Here is a 9556-nt window from a genome sequence, read left to right on the forward strand (position 1 = left end):
ACCTTCAGCCCTGTCTGGTGGCTTTGCAGAGGAGCTGGCCCAGCCTGGGGGGCTCCTGCTGCGGCACTGCGACCCCCATGCTGAGAGCACATGGCTTTGCAGAGATGGGACAGCCACTGACCTCTGCCACCAGGCTCAATGATCTCTGTCACCAGGCTCACTGACCACTGCCACCAGGCTCTCTGCCCACTGCCACCAGCTACCCGTTGTCACCAGGCTCCCTGATCTCTGTCACCAGGCTTACTGACCACTGCCACCAGGGTCCCTGCCCGCTGTCCCCAGGCTCCCTGATCTCTGTCCCCAGACTCCCTGCCTGCTGTCCCCAAGCTCGCCCTCGCCCTGTGACCCCCTGGCTGGCAGCCCAGCCCCCTTGGCTCTGCTGAGCCCTCAGAGCCTCTGGTGTGAGGCTGATCCCAGCCCAGGCTGCACCCACAAAGGCAGTGCTGCCGGCCCAGACTCATTAATTAACTCTGGATTAATTAACTGCCCCATGGAGAGCAGCAGGGGGGCTGGGGGGGTGCAGCCTCTCAGCCCTGCTCATTCCCACCCACAGGGGACTGAGCTGCAGTGGCTGCAGGAAGAACCTTGTTTTGTGTTCTCCACCAAGTGTTGATCAGTCCTGTGGTTTTTCTGTCTGGTCACAGAATCCTGGAGTGGTTTGGGTGGTGTTGGATTATTTTTTTTTTATTTAGAGATGGGGTAACTGAGAGATGTTTTAAAAAAATTTATTCTATTTTTAGTCTCATGAGAAGAGTGAGACAATACAGATGTTATAATTTATGCTATCACAATCAGAAGCTGACTGCTTCTTACTTACAATATATTATAAGTGTTTCTTGGTTTATCAGCTTTTGCAACACTATGTTGTAAATGCTTTAAAGCCAATAATCTAAATTACTCCTTGTGCGTTTTATTACAATGCATTTTTCATAGTCCTATTTCTTTATAAACTATCTGGTCTTGTTTTTAAGGCCATCCTTTGAAACTTGTTTCTAGTTCTATTTTCTCTTCACAATGCCTGTCCTATTCCGTGGCATTTCTAAGTCAGCATTTCTTATCTCAAGGTTTGCATACAGGTGCCCACTATTTTCTACAAATTTATTTCCCACATTGTGGGACCTTAAAGCTCATCCCATGTCACCCTCTGCCATGGGCAGGGTCAACTCCACCAACCCAGGTGGCTCAGACTCGAGCAGTGTAACTTTAAAATATCTCCTGATTTCTGGAGAGGCAGCCAGGTATGATTGATTGATTGATTGATTGGTTGGTTGGTTTTTCTTCTCCAGCCAGAGCAGCCTGGCTCCTGCAGCCTCCTTGTCCCTCCCCAGCCCTCCCAGCTCCTGCCTTTGCTGTCCCTGCACAAGGGGCAGTGTCCTCTGTGTGCCCTGCCCCATCTCCACTCCCCCAGCTCTGGTGTCCCCACCTCTGGGGACAGTTTATGCTCACAGGCTCTGCAAAGTCCCAAAAGCACTTCTGGGGTGGGGTGTGGAGAAGTTCTTCCTGCTGGGCACAGGGGACACGTCCCACAGAGCCAGGGCCACCAGCAGTGGCTGCTGGAGAAGTTGTGTGTGAACAACTGACTGGTGACTGGGTCAGCCTTTTTATGGGTTTTGGTTGTTAATTAAAAGGACTTTTTAGCTTTTCTCTCCTCTCCTGGAAACCTCTGCTGTGCCACGAAGGGTGACAGCAGCACTGAAAGGTCCCGTGGTCCCTCTGTCTGTGCCAGCTGTGCTCGTGCCATGCCAAAAGGCACAGCAGGAGAAGAAATTTGGGTAAAAAGTTGCACAATTAAATCATCCACGAGACTTGGCCCTGCCTGCAGCACACGTGGCTCCATGGGTTTGTTTTACAAGTGCTTTGGCCTCATCTGCACCAGGTTTGTGAGAATTAAAGTGTTTCCCTTGGGTTTTGGCCAGAAGGGATTGGATGGTGCCAAGAAATAAAAATCTTTCCTCTGGGAAAGCTCTCACTGCTGCAGCTGCCAGGTGGAAAAGAGGGGGAGAAACTTTCCCCAGTGCCCTGGGCATGGTCCCTGAAGCTGCCAGGCCAGGTTTGAGAGAGGAGTGAGGTGGTGAAAGGGGGCAGGGGAGGGGAGTGACCCCCTCACCACCACAGGACACCGCACACGCCAGGGTGAATGACTAGAAAATAATTTATTGAAGAAACAGAAAGCTGCAGAAATACAACACAGTCATGACCAGTAGAGGATGAACAAATAGAGATTAGTTTTTTTCTCTCTTTTAAAACCTGTTGACAGGCTGGAGTTGAGTTTCCTGATAACTTCCCCTGCGTGAGTCATTGCAAAGAACAAGGAACAAACTCCAGAGCACACAGCACAGTTTGGATAAAGTGCCTGACACATAAGACGCTTTTTTATTTTATTTTTTTTTTCTTTTTTAACGTTTGTAAATAGCTTAAACAAATATAGTTGCAAGACACAGAGGAGTAACAATTGCATTTCGCTGTAGAACAAAACTTATCCCATGAGAGTAACAATGAAGCAGCAGCAAAAAAAAATTAATTAAATTAGAAGGAAAAAGTAATTTAAAAACTCAGAGATGTGGCCCTCAGACTGCATGGGATGAGGACAAGCCTCACCTATTGCTATACAGAAAAATGAGCAATGTTTTCTGGAGGAGGCTGGGCTGGCAGAGCCGAGGCTGTGGGTTCTCCCTGGCCAGGCTGGATTCTGTCTGACCCCTTTGTTTCCTTTAGAAATCAAAGGGAAAAAATACAAAGAAACCAAAGCAACACAACCCCAAATTTTGTTCTTTGCATTTTTAATTTCCTCTCTTTAAAGACGCCAGACAAAGATGTGAGAGGAAGTGGGTTCCTTGTGGCAGCTCCTGCAGCTCCAGCCCCACGGCTGGGTGTCCTCTGAGACAAGGGAAAGGAGCCAGCTCTGTGATGGGGACACGTGGTGGTGACAGGGACAGGCAGACAGGGCAGTGACAACCCCAGGATGAGGTAAAGAGGAGCTCCAAGTGTCCCCCACCAGACTTGGGATGTTCAGCAAAAAGGGTGAATGGTGAATTTTTGGCAAAGCCATTTCTCTCACTCTGTGCTGATGTCCTACCTGCCCAGCTGATGTTAGAGCAGGGAAAGCTTGGCTCTGGTGGGGTAAAAATGTTTAGAACTGACCCCAGGAGGCTCCTGCTTTCCTGGCAGGATGGGGATGGTGCTGCCCCACTGCTGGCACTGGGGTTTCAAAGTATAAAAGCCATCGTTGGAAAACTTCCACTCCAGGAAGATCTGGGGGCATCACAGGTCATGGAATGACCCAAACCCCTGAAAACTTCCACAGTTCAAGCAGGAGACACTGGCCAGGATGAACCAGAAGGTTCTAGTGGGAGATCCCAGGTCTCCTCCTCTTCCTCACTGCCCTCCATCACCCTCGGAGCTGTTCCCAGGGCCCTATTTTCACTCCTGCTCCCCACAGCACAAAAATGCCCTTTGGGTGCAACCCTGGTCAAGAGAATTGTCTTTAGGACAGAGCTTGGATTGTCATTACCTGCAGGGAAAAAAAATCTTTGGTATCGTGGCAAGTTGCTCCTGAAGGCATTTTGGTGGTGTGGGCGCAGGCAGGGCCAGGTCCAGGGTGGGCTCAGCTGAGCCAGAGAGTCCTGGTGGGCCAAAGGACAGGGAAGAAGAGGGCTCAGAGCTTGGCTTCTCCAGGGTCTCCCAAGCCATCACTCCCAGGCTGGAATCCAGCTGCTCTCTGTAAGCTCCAAGGACTTGTGACCGGGACTGTGTCCAAACCTTCTTGCAGTTGTAATTGGGCTCTTGGCCTTCAAGCTTCTCCTGGTGGAAAAGGTCTTGGATGAGGCAATGGGGCATGGTGGGGATGCTGAGCTCTCCAGAGGGCAGAAGGGTTGGCAACAGATAAGAGGTGCTGCTGGAACCAATCTCATCTCCTCCTAAAAGCCAGGTCCTTGGTCTGTGGGTCTTCCACCAGCACCTGGTGCTGACTGTCTCAATGCTGGCACCAGACAAAGGCTGAAGACTGGAAAACACCTTCCTTGGCTTCTGGGGGCCACTTTGGTAGGGCCTGAAGGAGCTGAGATCTCTTTCCTCATGGTGAGCTGAGCTTTGGGTCCACCTGGCATGGTGAAGAGGTTGGAAAGGGCTGAGGAAGCAGCAGTTTCAGGGAAATGCTCTGGGAATGGCACCACTGCCTCCTCCAGGTCCCCATCACCCTCCTGGCCTCCCAAAGATGAGGCTTCTCAATGCTCCTCGGTAAGCAGAGAGAGGAGGAGGAGCAGGGGGAGGAAGGAGCCACTCAGGGGTGGACTCTGGGCATTTGCAGAAAGCTCCAAAGCCCTTCCAAAGTGCCCTGAGGCCATCTGGTGGGTTGGGATCCTCCAGGGGCTCTTCCACTGCCTGGACTCTTCCTCTTCCACCAGGGCAGTGTCTGCACAGAGTGAGAGCCAGGCTGGTGGCAGGGACAGAGTGCTGGCTGTGCCTCTGACCCAAACCACATTCCTGAGGACAAAGACCCCAGAAATGGGTCACGTCAGCCCATGCCTGGTCCAGCTGGGCCTTGCAGCAGCATCTCCAGCACCTCTTTCTGTGCAGGGCCAGGGCTGTGAGGTCGTCCCAAGGATGGGGATTTGGGAGCATCACCTGGAGATGTCTCCCCTGAGGGGGGTTTTGGGGTGCCCAGGGCAGTTTCCCTTGTCTCAGAGGACATGAGGAGCCCCATGGCTTTGCCAGCTCAGGTCGTGGTGGCAGCTGATTGTCTCTCCTCCTCTGGCTGCACTTGGGATTTGACCCACAGAGCTGGAAAAGCAAAAAAAACCAAACCCAAAACCCACAATTTCCCCCCCAAACAAACAGAAAACAAAGCAGAGCAAGGAGCCAGACCTCAGGGGGAGGCAGGAGGGACGGGGGGCGCGGCAGGGTCCCGTGTCCCAGATTCCCTTACCCTGTTTGCTGGGCACGGGGCTGGGCTGTGCCCCCTGCCCTGCCCTGCCCAGGGGTCCCCCGAGCAGCCCCCACCTCCCCCTGTGGCTGCCAAGGGATTTTCAGGGCGAGGAAAGGAACAAAAGAGGTGAAGGAAAAAAACAAGGGAATAAATGATGACTTTCCCGTGGTTGTGAGCTGGAACAGAACCATGATCCATGCAGAGAAATCTTCATCAACCAAAAACTCGTGGACAAAAAAAGCACAGTTTGTCCCCTCCCGCTCCCACCCGACCACCCCTCCCCAATAATTATTACATTACTTCAAGAAAGAGTATATTTTTTCATGCATAAATCAAATTCTCATCTTGTCTTTTTTTTTCTTTTTTTTTGTCTTCTTTAAATTACATTTGAACACAGAACACATATAATAAATACTCTCATACGACATGACTCAGAGAAAAGTAACACATCTGAACGCAAAGGTATCGTCATCATTATTAGTTTTTCTTTTTTTTTTCTTTTTTTTTTAAAAGGACTTGTTTAAATATGAAATCTGTAAACTCCAAGGGTCCTTTTTTTTTAATCTTTCTCTCTCTCTTTCTCTCTCTCTCTTTCTCTCTCTTTTTTTTTTTAAATCGTGAAACTATCCAGCTTTCATTTCCTTAACATTCAATATGTCTCCCATTGAACGCATCAAAGAAATAAGAACATGCCGTCTTCTGCAAAATTATAATTTAACAGTATAAAGCTTCAAGTCACAAATTCCAAAAACTAGCTAAGTAATTTTTTTTTTATCACATAAACTATACATTAAATATTTTGAGGTATTTCAGAGAACATTGTCAAAGGCTTGTAAGGTCTGTGCTGGGTGGCAATGAAGGCTTTCTCCTGCATAGAGAACGTCTTTGGTATCACAAGCCAGGTGGGGACTGGGGACAAGGGGGTGGCGTGGCCAGGAGGGCGGGCAAGCCCTGGCCAAGGCAATAGTGTGGAGGTGGGCAGGGGGGACAGGGAGGTGACAGGGAGGTGACAGGGAGGTGACAGGGCCCTCTCAGGCTGCCCAGCAGGATGGGGAACCCCCATGGGGTTGCTCTCACCAGGGCTGTTGGAATCCTGGAATATCTTGGATTGGAAGGGATCCACCCCAAGGATCACCAAATCCAGCTCCTGGTCCTGCACAGGACAACCCCAAGAATCACACCAGGGGTGGCCCTGGGCAAGTTTGGTCCAACTCAAAGGAGTCGCCTTGGCCGGATCCTGACCCAGGCAGGTACAATTCAACCCAAGTTTGCCCTAAGCTGGGCATTCTGGAGATTGCTGGGGAGCTCTGGCAGGTCCTGCTGCCTTCTGCTGAAGCCAAGGGGCAGAACAGAGCAGACCTGGCTGCACAGGTCCTCCCCAGAGGGCCAAAAACGCCCCTCTGGGGACTTGGAAACTGCTCCTGCTGGAAGGACTCGCTGCTCCAACCCCTTCCCTAAGGGAAGAGTTTGGAGAAAGCTCAGGGTGAGGCTTCCACTGCTCCTGCCTTCATCTTTCCAGACAGAAATGCCACAAACTGTGCTACCAAAAGTGGGAAGCGAAGCTCAGATCTGAGCTGAGTGAGGCAAAAACACCCAAAGCTGAGGAAACTCAACTTTGTCACCTCATGGGGAAACTCAGCTTTGTCACCTTGTGAGGAAACTCAACTTTGTCACCTCGTGAGGAAACTCAGCTTCATCACCTCATGGGGAAACTCAACTTTGTTACCTCATGGGGAGACTCAACTTTGTCACCTTGTGGGCTTCTGCAGGGTCCAGCACTGAGGCTGGAGAAGGTCATGGAGCAAAGCCCTTCCCTGGGAGCAGCGTCCCTGGACACCAGGTCTGTGCTCCTGGGGCAGGAGGACCCTGGGGACCAGCTTGGGGGACACAGGGACATCTGAGAGTGGGGACATGCTGGGGAACCAGCACCTTTCCCTCAGCTAGGGGGATGTTTTCTCTTCAATTAGGACAAGGGTTGGCTTTTCTTTCCTTCATCCCAACACCAGAGGCTACGAGAGCCCTGGGACTCCGTCCCGGCGGAGAGCTGAGGTCACACTGAGTTTTAGGGTCGAAGCAGAGGAGCAAAGAAATGGCCACACACCTTTGGTACAGGAAAAAGGCACTCATCTACCACGCTGCCATCCCGGAGCTGCTCACTCGCCTCCTCCCTCGCTCTCTGGGGACTCAGGGCAGGGCTGGGGCTGGGGCTGGGGGTGGCCAGGGTCTCTCTGGGCCAGCCTGGCCACGGGGAGCAGGGAAAGTGGCATTTCCAGCACAGACCAGACAAGGCAACAAAATCTTTGGTATCAGACGTGATTTTCAAATCACAAAAATTGAAAACTCAAGTGAGGTAGCCTTTAGTCTCGGGTTCTCACTAGAAATGTCTTTGCATCCTTGAGGGCCTGTGGCATTTACTCTTTTTTTTCTCTTCTTTTTTTTTTTTTTTTTCTTTTCTTTCTTTTCCTTTTTTCCCCTTTTTTTTTTTTTTTTTTTTTTGTTTTTCCTGTTGTGTTTTTCATTTCCCAAACCAAGGCCCCCTTCCTGGCTTTGCAGCCCTTGAATACTACTCGATGGGGTTCAGGAATCCACCACCATCATCACCACGTCACGACAAGACGAAGAAACAACATTAGGGGAAAAAATCAGTGGCGGGGAGCGGGGTCCTGGGGGGGATGAGATTCCCATTAGGTTTTTGGGTTCTGGTTGGCAAAACACGCCGTGGCACCTGCCCCTTCCCGCTCTGCCCTCTCTCCATCCCTCTCTCCCGCCCTCTGTCCAGCAATGTTGGTCAGTTTGGGGTCACCGTGTCCAGCCTGACACCCCCGGCCCCTCCACCGCCCACCTACCCCAGGAGCTCTTTGGTTCAAGACGTCCTCTGACCCTGCCTGCTCAGGGCTTCGTGTGCAGGGCTGTTTTCTTTCTCTCTTCATTCTTTTGTCCTTTCTTTTCTCCTTTTTTTTTTTTTTTTGGGGTGCTTGTTTTTTTTTGGTTTTGGTTTTGGTTTTTTTTTTTGGTGAACACATACCCTTTTCTTTTCCTTTCTTTTCTTTTTTTTTTTCCTTCTTTTCAACAAGGTGCCTTCCTGTGACACAACTGATCACTCTCAAAGTAAAGTGAATCGAAGAAACCATAGAACACAGATGGTACTTTTTACCCGCATAAATTCAAGAGTGTCCCTTTTTTTGGTTTTTTTTGGTTGATGGTTGGTTTTGGAGGATTTTGTTTTTCCCCAACTGGTGGGGGAAGAAGGGGACCTTGCCTCCCTCTTCATCCCCAAGCCTCTCCCAGCCCTTCCCTGTCCCCAGGGCACCTCCTGCTCCTCCCGAGGACACCCCGGGCTGCAAGGAGCCCTCGGGGGGCTGGGAGAGGGCTGATTGTAAGGGTTTGGCCTCGTGATTGCTTTTTTATATGGCACAAGTCACCATCGAGAGCTCGGAGGAAACGATCCCTTTGAAGCTAAGTACCATTGCTCCAGAAATTCGCGTTTAAGGCAGGTTGTTAATTGGCACAAAAAAAAAAAAAATCTGGTGTCTTTTTGGTAAGTTGCCGGTCTTTGTTGAGCTTGTTTGGTTGTGATTTCTGTTGTATTCCTTTTTTGGGGGGGGGAGGGTTGGTTTTTTTTTCCCTTTCAATCTCGTTGGGGAGTTTTCCCCCTTCTAACATCCAGGGCTGGATTTCACCACCAGATCCCTCGGATTTTTCTTTTCCCACCGTGCACCGACGTTGGTTCCCAGGAGGGAAAGTTTTTTTGGTTGTCGTTGTTGTTGTTGTTGCGTTTTTGGTTTTGTAATTTCTTTGGTAACAGAGATGAAGAGGAGGGATGGGAGGGGGCAAGAGTGTGTGTGTGTCGAGGGGTGGATGGGGCGAGAGGCAAAGCCAACAAATCTGCTTGGTCTGTGTCCATTCCTCGGCCGAAAAGTGAACCAGAAATCCAGAGGTGAAAGGTGGAGCCAGTCACCAGGAAAGATCAGATCCTTCGCTCCGAGTCTCTCCTCCCGTCTCCTCTCCAACAATTGTTATTTTAAATACCCGATTTCTGTAGCTAAAATGTGCTTCTCTGACCTGCTGGGGCAGCGGGGGTCCCCTGGGGAGGGGGTGCTCGGGTCCGTGGAGGCAGGAGGGGACTCCTTCACCGTGGAGCTTCTCTGGGAGGGATCTGGGGCAGGGGGGCTCCCGTGGGTGGGGGGCTGTGGGGGCCTGGGGTGTGGGTGCTCCTGGGGGTGCCCGGGGGGATCAGAGGAGGATGCCCATAGAGGGAATGGGGGGTACAGGGATGTCCTCAGCCAGGTTTCCAAAACCCTCAAGGGATGGGAGTGCCATGTGGTGATGGCACGGAGGGTCTGGCTGCCTTGGGGAACCCACTGCACCTGAGCAGGGGAAAACCTCCAGCAACCAGAGGCCTGGCAGGAGCCCAGGAGCCCTCGAGGCACTGGGACACTTTCTCTGCTCAGACAGCAGGTCTGGCCCTGGTGCAGGGGGGCTGTGCCAGAGCCCAGCCTGTGACACCACTTCTTGTGTCACCCCCACCTCTACCCCTTCCCTGCCGGAGCCACAAGGATGGCTGTGACAGTGATCAGGGTGAGAGATCAGGATGGGCCCCTCTCCTCAAAAACCTTCCTGGGCAGGGGGAGA

Source organism: Camarhynchus parvulus, chromosome 28, assembly GCF_901933205.1.
Source record: "Camarhynchus parvulus chromosome 28, STF_HiC, whole genome shotgun sequence".
Lineage (NCBI taxonomy): Eukaryota > Metazoa > Chordata > Aves > Passeriformes > Thraupidae > Camarhynchus > Camarhynchus parvulus.